The sequence below is a fragment of the Quercus lobata genome, chromosome 1 (assembly GCF_001633185.2).
Source record: "Quercus lobata isolate SW786 chromosome 1, ValleyOak3.0 Primary Assembly, whole genome shotgun sequence".
NCBI lineage: Eukaryota > Viridiplantae > Streptophyta > Magnoliopsida > Fagales > Fagaceae > Quercus > Quercus lobata.
Window position 1 is genome coordinate 25,920,644 of NC_044904.1, and position 14,446 is coordinate 25,935,089.

General features: G+C 36.2%; 1 pseudogene across 1 annotated transcript; it reads left to right on the top strand.

The window, feature by feature from the left end:
* The first annotated feature begins 18 nt into the window (after positions 1 to 18).
* On the top strand, positions 19 to 10,842 carry LOC115951583 (annotated as a pseudogene). The gene is made up of 5 exons (XR_004083285.1): positions 19 to 555; positions 1,836 to 2,397; positions 3,273 to 4,186; positions 9,305 to 9,398; positions 9,533 to 10,842. The product of XR_004083285.1 is annotated as a cation/H(+) antiporter 15-like (transcript).
* Positions 10,843 to 14,446: the final 3,604 nt, after the last annotated feature.

Here is a 14,446-nt window from a genome sequence, read left to right on the forward strand (position 1 = left end):
AACACTAAGGGTTAAGTTTGGGATTAGTTCATGAGATTTTTACTATAGGGTCTGCTAAATTGATTTGGATTGACAGATATTGATAATTTGGGATTTGAAGATTCATTTTGCAGCACGAAGCTAAAGGCTAATCATCAGTCATCACAGGAAGGAAAGGTGCTTTAACAGATATAATAGGAATGGACTTTTTGCAAATGGAGAATTGTAGTTGCATATAGAGAAATATGGTGGATCAAATTAAGAGGTGCAGTCTGTGATTTAAACTTTGGAGAAAATTAGCTACTTCTTGACCACACACTCCCCATGTATAGACAATTTGGATGCAGCATTTGATAAATTGATGGGGTGGATAATAATTTCTACTTAATGAAGCATGAATTTTATGAGATTAATATGGTAGATGACAGTATCCACTATCCACATACTATGAAACTTAGGAAAGTAGGGTCAGAACGATGGAAGCTGTAGAAGCAGCTGACACATAAAAGGGGGTTGCTTTAAGTGGGGACTATGGGAAAAGAAGGCAAGAAGGTGATCGTACTTGCAGCAAGTGAGGTAGATAAGATTTGAATTAACGAGTAGTTGGGTTTGGCTTCCATTTCTTTCCTTGTTTTATCTTCTCATGAATTTTTGCGTTTCGATGAGTACTGCATTTACAGTATACAAATTACAGCATAATCTTATTGGATATACAGGGTAGATTAGACATGCAACTCTCATCAACATCATTGTATTTTCCAGACACTTAAAACATTTCCTGGAAAACCTCGCAGCCTTTCCAACAGTTTCTCTTCTTTGAACAGCTGCAAATTAATTGATGAATGTGCAGCTATTTTGCCAATTACATGTTTACAATTCCATTCTCAAAGCTATTATTTGGTTTGAACTTTGAAGCTTTTCATTTATTTGTGTGCGAATTTGACAAAAAGCCTCCAGGCACCAACCAATGATGCAACAAATTTAATTTCTGGCATGTTGCCTAGTTTTGTGCTGAAACTGAAGCCTTCCTGAGTATTTTGATTCTGACACCTTGAATTGGGCTTTGTTTTGGAGCAGAAATGAACCATGCTTTCTTTGATGAAATTTTAGAAAAGCAGAAATATATCTTGAGAAAACATCATTTCAAATGAGAAATGTTATGTCTACATTATTTTCACAAAATTTTTATAACAAATTTTAAGTGACATGTTGTTATGGATGAACAAAAAAGTAATTAAAGTTGTGAATTCAAATTAAAACGAATAACAACTTACCACCTATAATTTGTTGTAAAAATATTATGAAAGTAGCACTTCTCAAAAAGGAAATAACTTTTTTTTTGTTTTTTTTTGTTTTGGTTGAGAGTCAATACTGAGTATTATTATTAAGTTGTTGGAAAATCAGAAATAACAACATGACCGATGTTTGTTGGAACAAGCTCCATCCAAACTAGTAAAGGAAAGAAAACAATTGCTCTCTTGGCTATATATACTAACCTTGACATTAAAAAAAAAAAAACTAACCTTATGAAAATTGTAAAAATACCTACTAGATGTCAGAATTATCTTGTTATTGGTGTGATATTAATCGTGTTAATTGATACAATAGTTTATAGACTTTTTATGATAAAATTTGGACTTGCAAATTGACACACCTTAATATTTCTAATGAAGATATTTAGGTTTAATTCTATATTTCTCCAATGTTGTAACCATGTAATTATTTATAAAAAAAAAAAAAATTGGACTTATAGTAATTAATGTTGCACAATCAAGACCATCCAGTCTTCTTTATATATATATATATATAATAATTTTTTGTTTTTGTCAGTCCTCTTATATCTTATTCTTATGTAGACACCGCATGCATGAAGCCTTGGAGCGTGGAGAGATGAATGTCCCTTAACCTTTGGTCAAAGGTCTGAACGAACAAAGAGGAACCATTGACACTTTTCCCCATTTGCTCTTGTTAATTTGTTATTGTTGACATTGTTGTTGCTGTTCTCCCCCTCTCTCTCTCTCTGTCCCGTCCATCCATCTCTAAACTCTCTTCCCACATGGATTTCCCTCCTATTCATTTGTATTCCTCTTTGTTTCTCTCTTTCCCCACCCCTAACCTAAAACCTCTCTCAACAAAAAAACAAAAAGTCTATCATCTCTCTTACCCTCATGCAGCTTCAGTCACATAAAAATGAGCACAGACAATAAGCTGACTCAAGAATTAATGAAAGTTGGCTCCTCCACATGCAGCATTTTTGGTCGCAGCTTAAACTCAAGGGGTATATGGTTTGGAGATGACCCTCTCGACTTCTCTCTCCCTCTCTTGCTGTTGCAGCTCTCCCTCATTTGCATCTTCTCTCGTTCCCTTCACGCCCTTTTCAAGAATCTTGACCAACCCTCCATTGTTTCTCAGATTGTTGTAAGCCTTCTCTCCCTCTTCTTGCTAAGATCAATATATGAATTATTGCATTTATTATTTATTGTGTTGATATACCAAATTTATGTATTATATATAAGTGGAAATTTAGATACAGTTAGTTAGATGTTATATATTAGGTTGAATTGTGGTGATACGGACTAATAAATCACATGATTGAATTTAATTATTCTTGAAAAAGATAATATTGTTTTTGGTGTATTGGTTAAGAAGTTACACTTTACTGGCATGGGGTTACATCTTTTAATATTTTTTTAGCTTCAAATTGTTAAAATTCACATTTTTAAATCAGGTGAATTGAAAAGAAAGTTTAGAAAACATAATAACAAGCTCATTATAATTTTAATACATAAATCTTATGAATAAAAAGTAAATACAATTAAATCTCTTAAAGGTAAAATGTAACTTTTTAAATATCAGGTTGACAATTTAAACTTAACAAGTTCTATAAGTGAAATTTTAAATTCCCCCAAAGAAAAAAAAATGGGCGTAAGGAAAAAAAAGATGAATTTTCAACAACAAGCGCAAAAAGAATTACATGTAATGAAATTTAATTTCCTTTTAATCAGGTAAAGAATTTTTCAGAAAAATATTATTCTTTGTTGAGAGGAATGAACCAACCTAAAGGAGTCGCTCCTGATAATATATACAAATGGTTCAATAAAAAATTATGCAGTACTCCCTTAAGTTCCTTTTTGACCTTCATCATGTACTCCAAGTTGCTTAAGCATTCCACTAATTTGTTGTCAAATCCAGTAGCTGGGAATCCATGACTATGAAGTTATTAATTGGTTGCATGTATGTGACTTTATATGATTTTACTTGCATATACTGATCCCATCTTTGATGTTCACTAGGCTGGTGTAATTTTAGGTCCCTCAGTTCTTGGGCGCAGTGCAGCTTATGCAGTCAAAGTTTTCCCACCTAAAGGGAAAATTTTAGTGGACACCTTGGCAGTTTTTGGTCTCATGCTATTTGTGTTCCTACATGGGGTGAAGACAGACCCAACTATCTTTCTTAAATCAGGCAAGAGGCCATTGGCTATAGGAATTTTAGGCTTCTTTGTTCCTTATGCACTGGCTGGACTAGTAGCCTTAGTCCTCAATCATTTTCTGTCATTGGATCATGATATTTCCAATGTGCTTCACCTTGTGGCAGTATTACAGTCTCTGACTTCCTTCCCAGTTATTGCTTGCTTTCTGGCTGAACTCAAGCTCCTCAATTCAGAGCTTGGACGGCTGGCGTCATGTTCTTCAATTGTGTCTGATATGTGCCACTGGTTTATTGTGGCAGTGAGGATTGCTACAAGACTAACTATTGCAAGGTCATTGAGAACATCAATTGGGGCTACTCTCTCAACTATCCTTCTTGTTATATTCTTTGTGGTTGGAATCCGTCCAGCAGCTCTATGGGCAATTCGACATTTCCCTGAAGGGAAACCTGTAAAAGAGATCTATATTTCTGTAGTCCTTATAGCACTATTGTTTTGTGGATTTATGGGTGAAGTTATTGGCATAAACGCTTTTATCAGTTCTTTCGTATTGGGCTTGTTCATACCAGATGGCCCTCCTTTAGGTGCTGCACTAGTAGAGAGGTTTGATTGCTTTGTTTCAGTATTGCTGATGCCTATATTTTTCACCTCATGTGGATTAAAGGTGGATATTTTTGCCATAAAAAATTTTAAGAATGTGGGAATGATTCAGTTGGTTGTTGTTGCTGCATTATTTGGGAAGATGATAGGGACAATGTTGCCTCCTATCTTGTGTAGGATGTGTAGGGAATTTAACCAAAAATTCCTAACCTGTGAGAAACAAAACAAATAGAGAAAACACACGTCAAAGAAAAATAATCACACGCATAAGACAATATTTACGTGGTTCGACAATTTGCCTACGTCCACGGAGTTGCAGGGATTTCACTATTATCAGGAAAAATACAATAGTGCACAAGAACACTCTCAAGAAACCCAAATCCCAATTACACCCTAGCACTCTCTCACAGAAAAAATAAGAATAGAAGCTGGCTGCCTCTCTTTTCTCTATTTTCTCTCATGCGGCTGCTCACTAGGTTAATTAGAATTTCTCTCTAATCAATTCTCTACAATCTAGCCGCATATAATAAAGCAATATATATATATATATATGTATATGTATATATATATATATATATATATATTTATTACTTTATAAAAGTCAGCTGAAGTAGGATTCCTAATACAACTTGTATTAGGTCAATCTATGGCCGGATTGGGCTTTATGGGCTTGTGACAAATTCAAGCCACACTAACAAATCTCCACCTTGGCTTGAATTGATCAAGCTACACTAGCAAACTTCTCCATCAGCTCCACCTTAGCCCTTAAGGGCTCACAAGCTGCAAACATCAGCCACAATCCTCCATAACACAATCCCTCATCCCTGCAACTCATCCTCCTGTCCTCAAGCTAGAAGACCAATTGAAGCTGTGCACAGCTTCAACTTCTCAATAGTGACACCCTTAGTCAACATGTCTGCCGGGTTCTTAGATCCACAAATTTTCTCAAGCATTACTAGCTTATCTTCAACAAGGTAACGGATAAAGTGGTATTTTGTCTGTATGTGCTTCGACTTTGAATGAAAAACTGAATTTTTGGCAAGAAATATTGCACTCTGACTATCACTGTGTAGAATGCCCATCTTCTGCTTCTTACCCAATTCATCTAAGAAACTATGTAGCCAAATCATCTCCTTTCCAGCTTCAGTTGCTGCAACATACTCAGCTTCTGTACTAGACAAAGTAACAATCTTCTGTAGATTTGAAGCCCATGATATAGCTGTACCACCTAGAGTAAAAACAAACCTAGTAGTACTCTTTCTACTATCAATATCACCAGCAAAATCATCATCTACATAACCCTGCAGTTTCAAACTTGCACCTGTGAAACAAAGACATGTATCTGATGAACCCTTCAGATATCTCAGAATCCACTTGACTGCCTCCCAATGCTGCTTTCCAGGCCTACTCATGAATCTGCTCACAACTCCCACTGCATGTGCAATGTCTGGCCTTGTACACACCATAGCATACATCAAGCTGCCAATAGCTGAGGCATAAGGCACCTTGCTCATATGGTCCCTTTCTACTTCTGTCTTCGGTGACTGTTCTTTGCTTAGTTTGAAATGACTACCCAAGGGTGTGCTCACTGGTTTAGCTTCATTCATGTTGAACCTGCTGAGAACTTTCTTCACATACTCTGACTGTGAAAGCTTCAATGTACCATTAGCCTTGTCTCTAATGATTCTCATACCAAGGATTTGCTTTGCAGCTCCCAAATCCTTCATTGCAAACTGTTTGGACAATTGCTTCTTCAGATTATTAATCTCCTCAATGCTAGACCCTGCAATAAGCATATCATCCACATATAACAGTAATATGATGTAAGAATTGTCAAAAGACTTAACATAGCAACAATGATCAGCTTCACATCTCTTGAACCCAATTCTATGCATAAAACTGTTAAATTTCTTGTACCATTGTCTAGGAGCTTGTTTTAGGCCATACAAGCTCTTTCTCAGTTTGCAGACTAAATTCTCTTGTCCTTGAGCAATGAACCCTTCTGGCTGAATCATGTAAAGGTCTTCCTCCAAGTCACCATGAAGGAATGCTGTCTTCACATCTAATTGCTCAAGATGTAAGTTTTCTGCAGCCACCATTCCCAGTACCAGTCTGATTGTTGACATCTTCACAACTGGAGAAAATAACTCTGTGTAGTCAATGCCTTCCTTCTGCTAGAACCCTTTAACAACTAATCTGGCCTTGTAACGTTTGCTACCATCATGCTCATTCTTTATTCTGTATACCCACTTGTTGTGCAAAGCCTTCTTTCCTACTGGCAATTCAGTCAGTTCCCATGTCTGATTCCCCAACAAGGAATCCATCTCATCCTTCATGGCTAACTCCCACTTGCTTGAATTCTCATCTTGCAATGCTTCATCATAACACTCTGGCTCACCACCATCAGTCAACAGGAGATAATTTAGAGTGGGTGAATAACGCTGTGGAGGTCTAATGTTTCTGGAAGATCTGCGGACTTCAGCTACAGGTGTACTCAGATCTATCTGTGAATTTACATTCTCCTTATCTTCTTCACCCCTTTTCTGGACAGTACTTTCAGTCAATTCATCTAAGTTGACAAACTCAGATTTCTTTTGATCTATCCCTGTAACATCTGACACTACAGTTGACCTGTCCTTGTACATAACCTGTTCATTAAATATCACATTTCTACTTCTGATGATTTTCCTGTTTTGTTCATCCCAAAACCTATAGCCAAATTTCTCATCACCATAGCCAATGAAAAAACATATTTTAGACTTTGCATCAAGTTTACTACGAGCATCAGAATTAATATGAACATAGGAAACACAACCAAAAACTTTTAAGTGTGAAAACTTTACCTCTTTACCGCTCCAAACCTCCTCAGGAAGTCTGAACTCCATGGGAACTGAAGGTCCTCGGTTTATCAGGTAAGCTGCAGTGCTAACAGCATCAGCCCAAAAAGTTTTTGGTAGTCCAGCATGCAACCTCATACTTCTAGCACGCTCATTGAGAGTTCTATTCATGCGCTCAGCCACACCATTCTGCTGTGGTGTCCCAAGAATGGTCTTCTCCATCCTAATTCCCTGTGCAGCACAATACTCACTGAACCCTCCATCTATGTACTCTCCTCCATTATCTGACCTCAAACATTTTACTTTTAAACCTGTTTCTGTCTCAACCATGGCCTTCCACTTCTTAAAGGTTTCAAATACATCAGATTTATTTTTCAGAAAATAAACCCATACCTTTCTGCTTGAGTCATCAATAAAAGTGATGTAGTACCTTGAACCTCCAAGGGATGCAACTGGAGAAGGCCCCCACAAATCAGTGTGTACTAACTCCAATTTTTCAGCCTTCGGTGTCCTGCCAGTTTTCAAGAAGCTCACCTTTTTCTGCTTTCCTAAGATGCAACTTTCACACATGTCAAAATCAATGGACTTCAATTCTGGTAGTTTTCCTTTTGACAGCAGTATCTTCATCCCTTTCTCACTCATGTGACCAAGTCTGCGGTGCCATAGGCTTGTATCAGTACTTGCATCAGTAACTGCAATTGTATCTCTTGGACTTGAGGTCATGTACAGAGTACCAGTTTTCTTTCCACGAGCCAATACCCTAGCTCCCTTTGTAACCTTCCAAGTACCACCAACAAATAGTATTGCATGTCCTTCATCATCAAGTTGTCCAACAGAAATCAAATTCCTCCTTAGGTCAGGAATATGTCGAATCTTCTCCAGTAACCAAACAGACTCATTGGGCAACAATATTCGAACATCTCCCATACCCACAATATCCAACGCTGAACCATCAGCCAAATACACCTTACCAAAATCACCTGCAACATAATTCTGTATGATTTCTCGGTGTGGAGTGGTATGAAACGAAGCTCCTGAATCCAAAACCCAATCATCAAGTGGACTGTCTACTGCAAGAAGTAATGCATCCTGTACCTCTTCTATTACAACATTAGCAGAATCATCTTCATTCTTCTTCTTAGGACTTTTGCATTGATTCCTAAAGTGACATGTTTTCCCACAATTCCAGCATTGTACTTGTTGGCCTGATCTAGATTTACTTCTGTTCCGATTAGAATTTCTGGATTTTGATCTGCCCTGATTTGAATTTCTGTTATTACCTCTGCCTCTAGTCTCAAGGTTTAGGGCAGAACCAGATCTTGAGGTTTCGCCTGCATCTCTTCGGCGAATCTCCTCAGCCAGAATTAAATCTCGTATATCATTGTACTTGAGCTTTTCTTTTCCTGTAGAATTGCTTACTGCCATCCTCATTGCCTCCCAACTGTTTGGCAAAGAAGCCAAGACGATCAGAGCAAGAATCTCATCATCAAAATCAATTTCTACAGACGACAATTGATTTGTGATAGTGTTAAATTCATTCAGATGTTGTGCTACTGATGCATTCTCTGCCATCTTCAGATTGAATAGTTTCTTCATCAAGTGCACTTTATTGTTTGCTGACGGCTTTTCATACATACCAGACAAAGCCTTCATCAGATCTGCTGTGGTCTTCTCCTTTACAACATTATGTGCAACAGACCTAGACAGAGTTAACCTAATAACTCCCAATACCTGTCTATCAAGAAGAGTCCATTCCTCAGCCTTCATAGCCTCAGGTTTTGTCCCCAAAAGAGGCAGATGCAATTTCCTCCCATAGAGATAATCTTCAATCTGCATCCTCCAATATGCGAAGTCTGTGCCATCAAACTTTTCTATTCTAGACGCCTTTCCTGCTACCTCTGCCATTGCTTTCACTCAAACCTAACCCTAGGCTCTGATACCAGTTGTAGGGAATTTAACCAAAAATTCCTAACCTGTGAGAAACAAAACAAATAGAGAAAACACACGTCAAAGAAAAATAATCACACGCATAAGACAATATTTACGTGGTTCGACAATTTGCCTACGTCCACGGAGTTGCAGGGATTTCACTATTATCAGGAAAAATACAATAGTGCACAAGAACACTCTCAAGAAACCCAAATCCCAATTACACCCTAGCACTCTCTCACAGAAAAAATAAGAATAGAAGCTGGCTGCCTCTCTTTTCTCTATTTTCTCTCATGCGGCTGCTCACTAGGTTAATTAGAATTTCTCTCTAATCAATTCTCTACAATCTAGCCGCATATAATAAAGCAATATATATATATATATATGTATATGTATATATATATATATATATATATATTTATTACTTTATAAAAGTCAGCTGAAGTAGGATTCCTAATACAACTTGTATTAGGTCAATCTATGGCCGGATTGGGCTTTATGGGCTTGTGACAAATTCAAGCCACACTAACAGGATGCGACTCCGAGATGCCCTCTCTCTTGGTATTATTATGAACTCCAAAGGCATTGCTGAACTTGCTATATTGATTCGCTGGAAGGAACACAATGTAAGCCATCGATTTTCCTACCTCTTGATGGATCTCAGATGTATTGATGACAAAGAATCTATAGTAGTACATTAACCTTGAAGACTATTTCTTTGATGTGCTTAACAAATAAAGGTAATTACAATAATGTGCAGGTCATAAATGAAGAATGCTTCACCATTTTGATAATCTCTTTGCTGATTGTAACTGGAGCTATCACTCCCCTCACCAATGCCCTATATGATCCTTCAAAGAGGTTCCTTGCCTACAAAAGGAGGACTATTTTACACCACAGGAGCGATGAAGAGCTGCGCATACTTGCTTGCATCCATACAACCGATAATGTCCAAGCAGTTTTGAACCTTCTTTCTGCTTCCAACCCCAGCAAAGAGAGCCCCATCAATTTAGCTGTTCTGCACCTAATCAAGCTTGTTGGCCGTGCATCCCCCCTACTCATTGCTTGTGTGTCAAGGGAAAATAAATCTCAATATTCAACTCAATCAGAACAAATTTTCAATGCATTTAGAAAATTTGAACAACATTACTCTGGCCATGTTATAGTGCATTGTTATAAAGGCATTTCCCCTTATGCTACAATGCACAATGATGTATGCTCCCTAGCTCTTGAAAAGAGAACAACCTTCATAGTCATCCCTTTCCACAAGCAGTGGGTTATTGGGGGAAGAGTAGAATCCTCTAATACTCTTAGGCACCTCAACAATAATGTGCTTGATAAGGCTCCCTGCTCTGTTGGAGTCCTCATTGACCGTGGGAATCAGAGGAAACCTTGGTCCATTCTTGGACAACCCTCAATGTATCGGGTGGCTGTGCTCTTCTTTGGGGGTGCGGATGACCGAGAAGTACTAGCATATGCTGGACGCATGTATGATGATCATAATGTTCTAATTACACTTCTACGTTTCTATTCTTCAACTGAGATTGTTGGAGGTACAGCTAGGAGCAAGATACTTGATACCGAAATCTTGAGTCAATTTAGGCTCAATGCCTTTCGTAATCAGCGAGTTTCTTACCAAGAGGAGATGGTGATGGATGGAAATGGTGTACTTGCTGTACTCAGGTCAATGGAGAATGCTTATGACCTTGTTATGGTTGGGAGACGTCATCAGGATTCGCAATTGATGTCAGACCTTGGGAAATGGAGTGAGCATGGTGAGTTGGGTGCAATAGGAGATATACTCGCTGCCAAAGATTTTAGGGGTGCAGCTTCAGTTTTGGTTGTGCAGCAACAGACCAAATTGTGGGGGTTGAATGACCCTGAGGATTCCACGCAATTGAGAAGAGCAAATATATAAGAGTTTTTAGGATTTTGAACATGTTCAGTTATAGATATAATCATATAGACCTAGTGCAGGATCTAATTCACAGCCTCCATCATTCCAAGTTGTGTATCCAATTATCTTCTTGATCTTTTTCTCTCTTCCATTTCCTTGTGGGTAAGAGATAAATGTGTATTTATAATGAGAAATTGATTTCAGATAGCCTTCTAGTATTACTACTGCTACTAAAACACTCAAATCAGCTGGCTCCTTTAATAATGATGCTGCACCTGATTCAAAGCCTACCCTCTCCTTTCTTGGTAAAACGCTTTATACTGTCTAATTGCCTATCTGTATCTAGAGTTGTAGAATCTCTCTCTATAAATGTATGATTCTAGCTATTATGCTATTAACTATTAGAAGTATGTGGTTAAATAATTAAATTTATCATATTTCAATAGGTTAAACTTTTAGGACAATTGGTAATTTAATATAGTATTAGAGTAGGAGGTTCTGAGTTCAATCCTTGTCTCTTTTATTCTACCTCCTATTAAAATTCTCATGTATTGGGTTCCACCTATTAAAAAGTAGTTTCGGCCTATATGTAAGGGGGAGTATTAGAAGCATATGGTTAAATGATTAAATTTACAATATCCTTAGAAGTATGTGGTCAAATGATTAAATTTATCATATCCTAATAACTTAAGCTTTTGAGACAATCGGTAATTTAATATTAACCTTAATTAAGTACGTGGTGTTATACGGTATACCTCTATATGATTAACATATGGCAGCTAATTTGTTTTTTTTTTTTTTAAATTTTTTTCTTATTGTTCTAATATAATTAATAGCATATAAATATCAATACACTTTTTGGTACATTCACTCCAATTTGGTATCTAAGCGATTGATTGACTACCATCTTCCCTATTGGCACTGTACTACAAGATGGAAATTTTTACATGTTGTTGAAGTCCAAGAAGCATATAGTGCAGCATACGTTTCTCTAAACTTTTACACGCTAGGCTGAAATCCTCGATACCCTTAACTTAAGTAGTGAAATAAAAATGATATCTGAATGTAAGCGGCTCCTGCCATTTGCTAACAACGGGGCAATGCAGAGGAAGGGGTGGGGGGGGGGGGGGGGGGGGGGGGGTGTTGGTGAATTCCCCATGGGTGTGCCCAAGAAAACTCGAGCAGGCCCTTGTGGATGTCTGACTTGAAAAGTATGATGGATTGAAGTGCAACATATCATAGCCAAATTGAACTCAGAATAAGATATAAGATATAAATTTAAGTTTTTTTTTTTCCTCTTGAGAATTAGATAAGCTTAATTAAGCTAATTACTAAGGTAATATGATTTAATTCGTGTTGGACTATACAAAATCATTCTATTTGTTATATATATAAATAATATCTATTGGTTAGCATGATTTGAATTAAGTTGTAGGATTTCCTAAGAATGAGATCACGTTGAGATATATGCTTCAATTGAGAGAATTTTTTAATTTCAAAGTAATGGACATTAGTATTACCATGAAAAAATAAAGCAATACTACATGCAATAGTTATAAATTGTAAGAAATTTTTTTGAGAAGATAAATGGTACCCAAATACAAAGAAAAAGAGGAACACCATACGGTCCATAACTATCAATCATAATATTTTGTTTCCTCTTCCAAGTTGTCTTAAGAAGTTAGAAATTAGCTTAGATTTAGAAAATAAAATAAATAAATGGGAGGTAAATGATCATGTACTAAATCAATAAAACGCATTCCAATTCTTTAAATACAAACAATTTTAATGGGTAAAATGCAACTATGTAAAAAAATTGTAAACATGAATACAAAGAAATAGAATATCAATTGAAAAAAAAAAAGAAATGAAAAAAAAGAAACAAGGTATTTACAACCTCAGAAAAGAAAATCAAACAAAAACCTATACATCGTAATTTGTCGAAATATTAATGAAAATAACCACATAAAACTATGTTATAATCCCAAATGCAAAGAAAAAGTGGAACACTATACGGTCCATACCTATCAATCATAATATTTTGTTTCCTCTTCCAAGTCATCCTAAGAAGTTAAAAATTAGCATTAATTTAGATGAGATTAAAAGAAAATTAGCAAGAATTTGTGTAGTATTTAATTTAGAAAATTACAAAGCCATTCAAAAAATAAAATAAATAAATGGGAGGCAAATGATCATGTACTAAATCAATAAAACACATTCCAATTCTTTAGGCACTAACACTTATAATGGGTAAAACATAATTATGTAAAGAAAAATTGTAAACATGAATACAAAGAAATAGACTTTCAATTGAAAATTGGAAAAAAGAAATACGGTATTTACAACCCCAGAAAAGAAAATCCAATACAAACCATAAAAAATTGTAGCAAAAAAGTAAAGAAGTTCAAGGAAAGAAAAAGAAAAACTGACCTCAAATGGACTTTCCAATTTTAGTTGTAATTTGGTGACTTATGGGGTGGAAAGAAAGCGATTCAAAACCTATATATATATATATAAAATTAAATCAGTGGGTTTTAAATCCAAAAGGAGGCAATTGAATGTTTTGAGAGAGAGAGAGAGAGAGAGAGAGAGAGATTGTTGAATTTAAGGCAATTTGGACTTAATGGAAAAGTCATTAATAGTATAAAAAACCATTTGATTGATGGGAAGATGATGAGTTGAGAGAGAGAAAATGAGATTGATTAAATAGAAAGTGTGAAGTGGAAACCCAAAAATAAAAGGAAAATAAAATTTTTGTAACATCGCGATAATGTGGTTCAACTGGAGTAGAGCAACAATAAATGCTATGGAATGAATTCCCAGAGTTGGGGATCATTGGAGACTTGCTCGCCTCATCAGACATCAATAGCAGAACTTCTGTTTTTGTGTTACAACAACAAAAACAAAGGATTGCCACTGGACGAAGAAATTAACTAGGGGTTCTTTATTCTCATCCTTTATTTCCTTCACAAATATAAAATATAAATCCACTCATCTTCTCTTCTTCTCATAGCACAAGTGTACGATTATAAGCGAGGGTGATAGGTAGTTTGTTGTTCGGATTTTATGGTAGTTGTTTGTGGGATCTAAGAAAAATTAATGGTTAAAAGGACTTGTAATTGTATTGGGGTATGAATAGGGCTCCTCTGTTATGAAGCCTATTATTATTGTTTAAATATCAAATTATTAGGCATAATACTTTGTGAATTATTCGAAGTTTTTTTTATATTATTTTTTCTAGAACTTATTTAAATTACAATCATTTATAATCCCTCACGCAGTTAGAATTTTCAAAATCCTTTTTGGTAAATAGTAAAAAGAAAAAATGTGAACAAAAATCAAGGAAGTCAATTCCGTACCGTATCGGCCGGTATATACCGTACTGACTAGTAAACCGGTACAAAATACCCCCTTGTTTTGTATCGGAAAAAATACCGGCCGTACCGGCGAAATTCGGCTATTTTTGCCAGTAAATGCATACCAGATTGAAACAAGAAAAAAAAAAAAAAAAAAAGTCGTTCTCACTCTCTCATATCTCCACTCACCGGCGTCACTTGTAGTTTCTCAAACTCATAGCGCATGGTCTTTCCTCCCTCAAATTCCAGATCTTCTTGACCGGCGTTCTCTTTCTCTCTTTCAGATTTACTTTCTCTTTCTTGGCAAGGAGGGTTGCGTCCAAGAAAGGTTTAAATCGCAGTTTCTCTTTCAAATTCCCAATAGCCTAAATTTCAGCTTCTTTAAACACCCAATAAAGTTGACAGCTTGCAAAAGTTATGT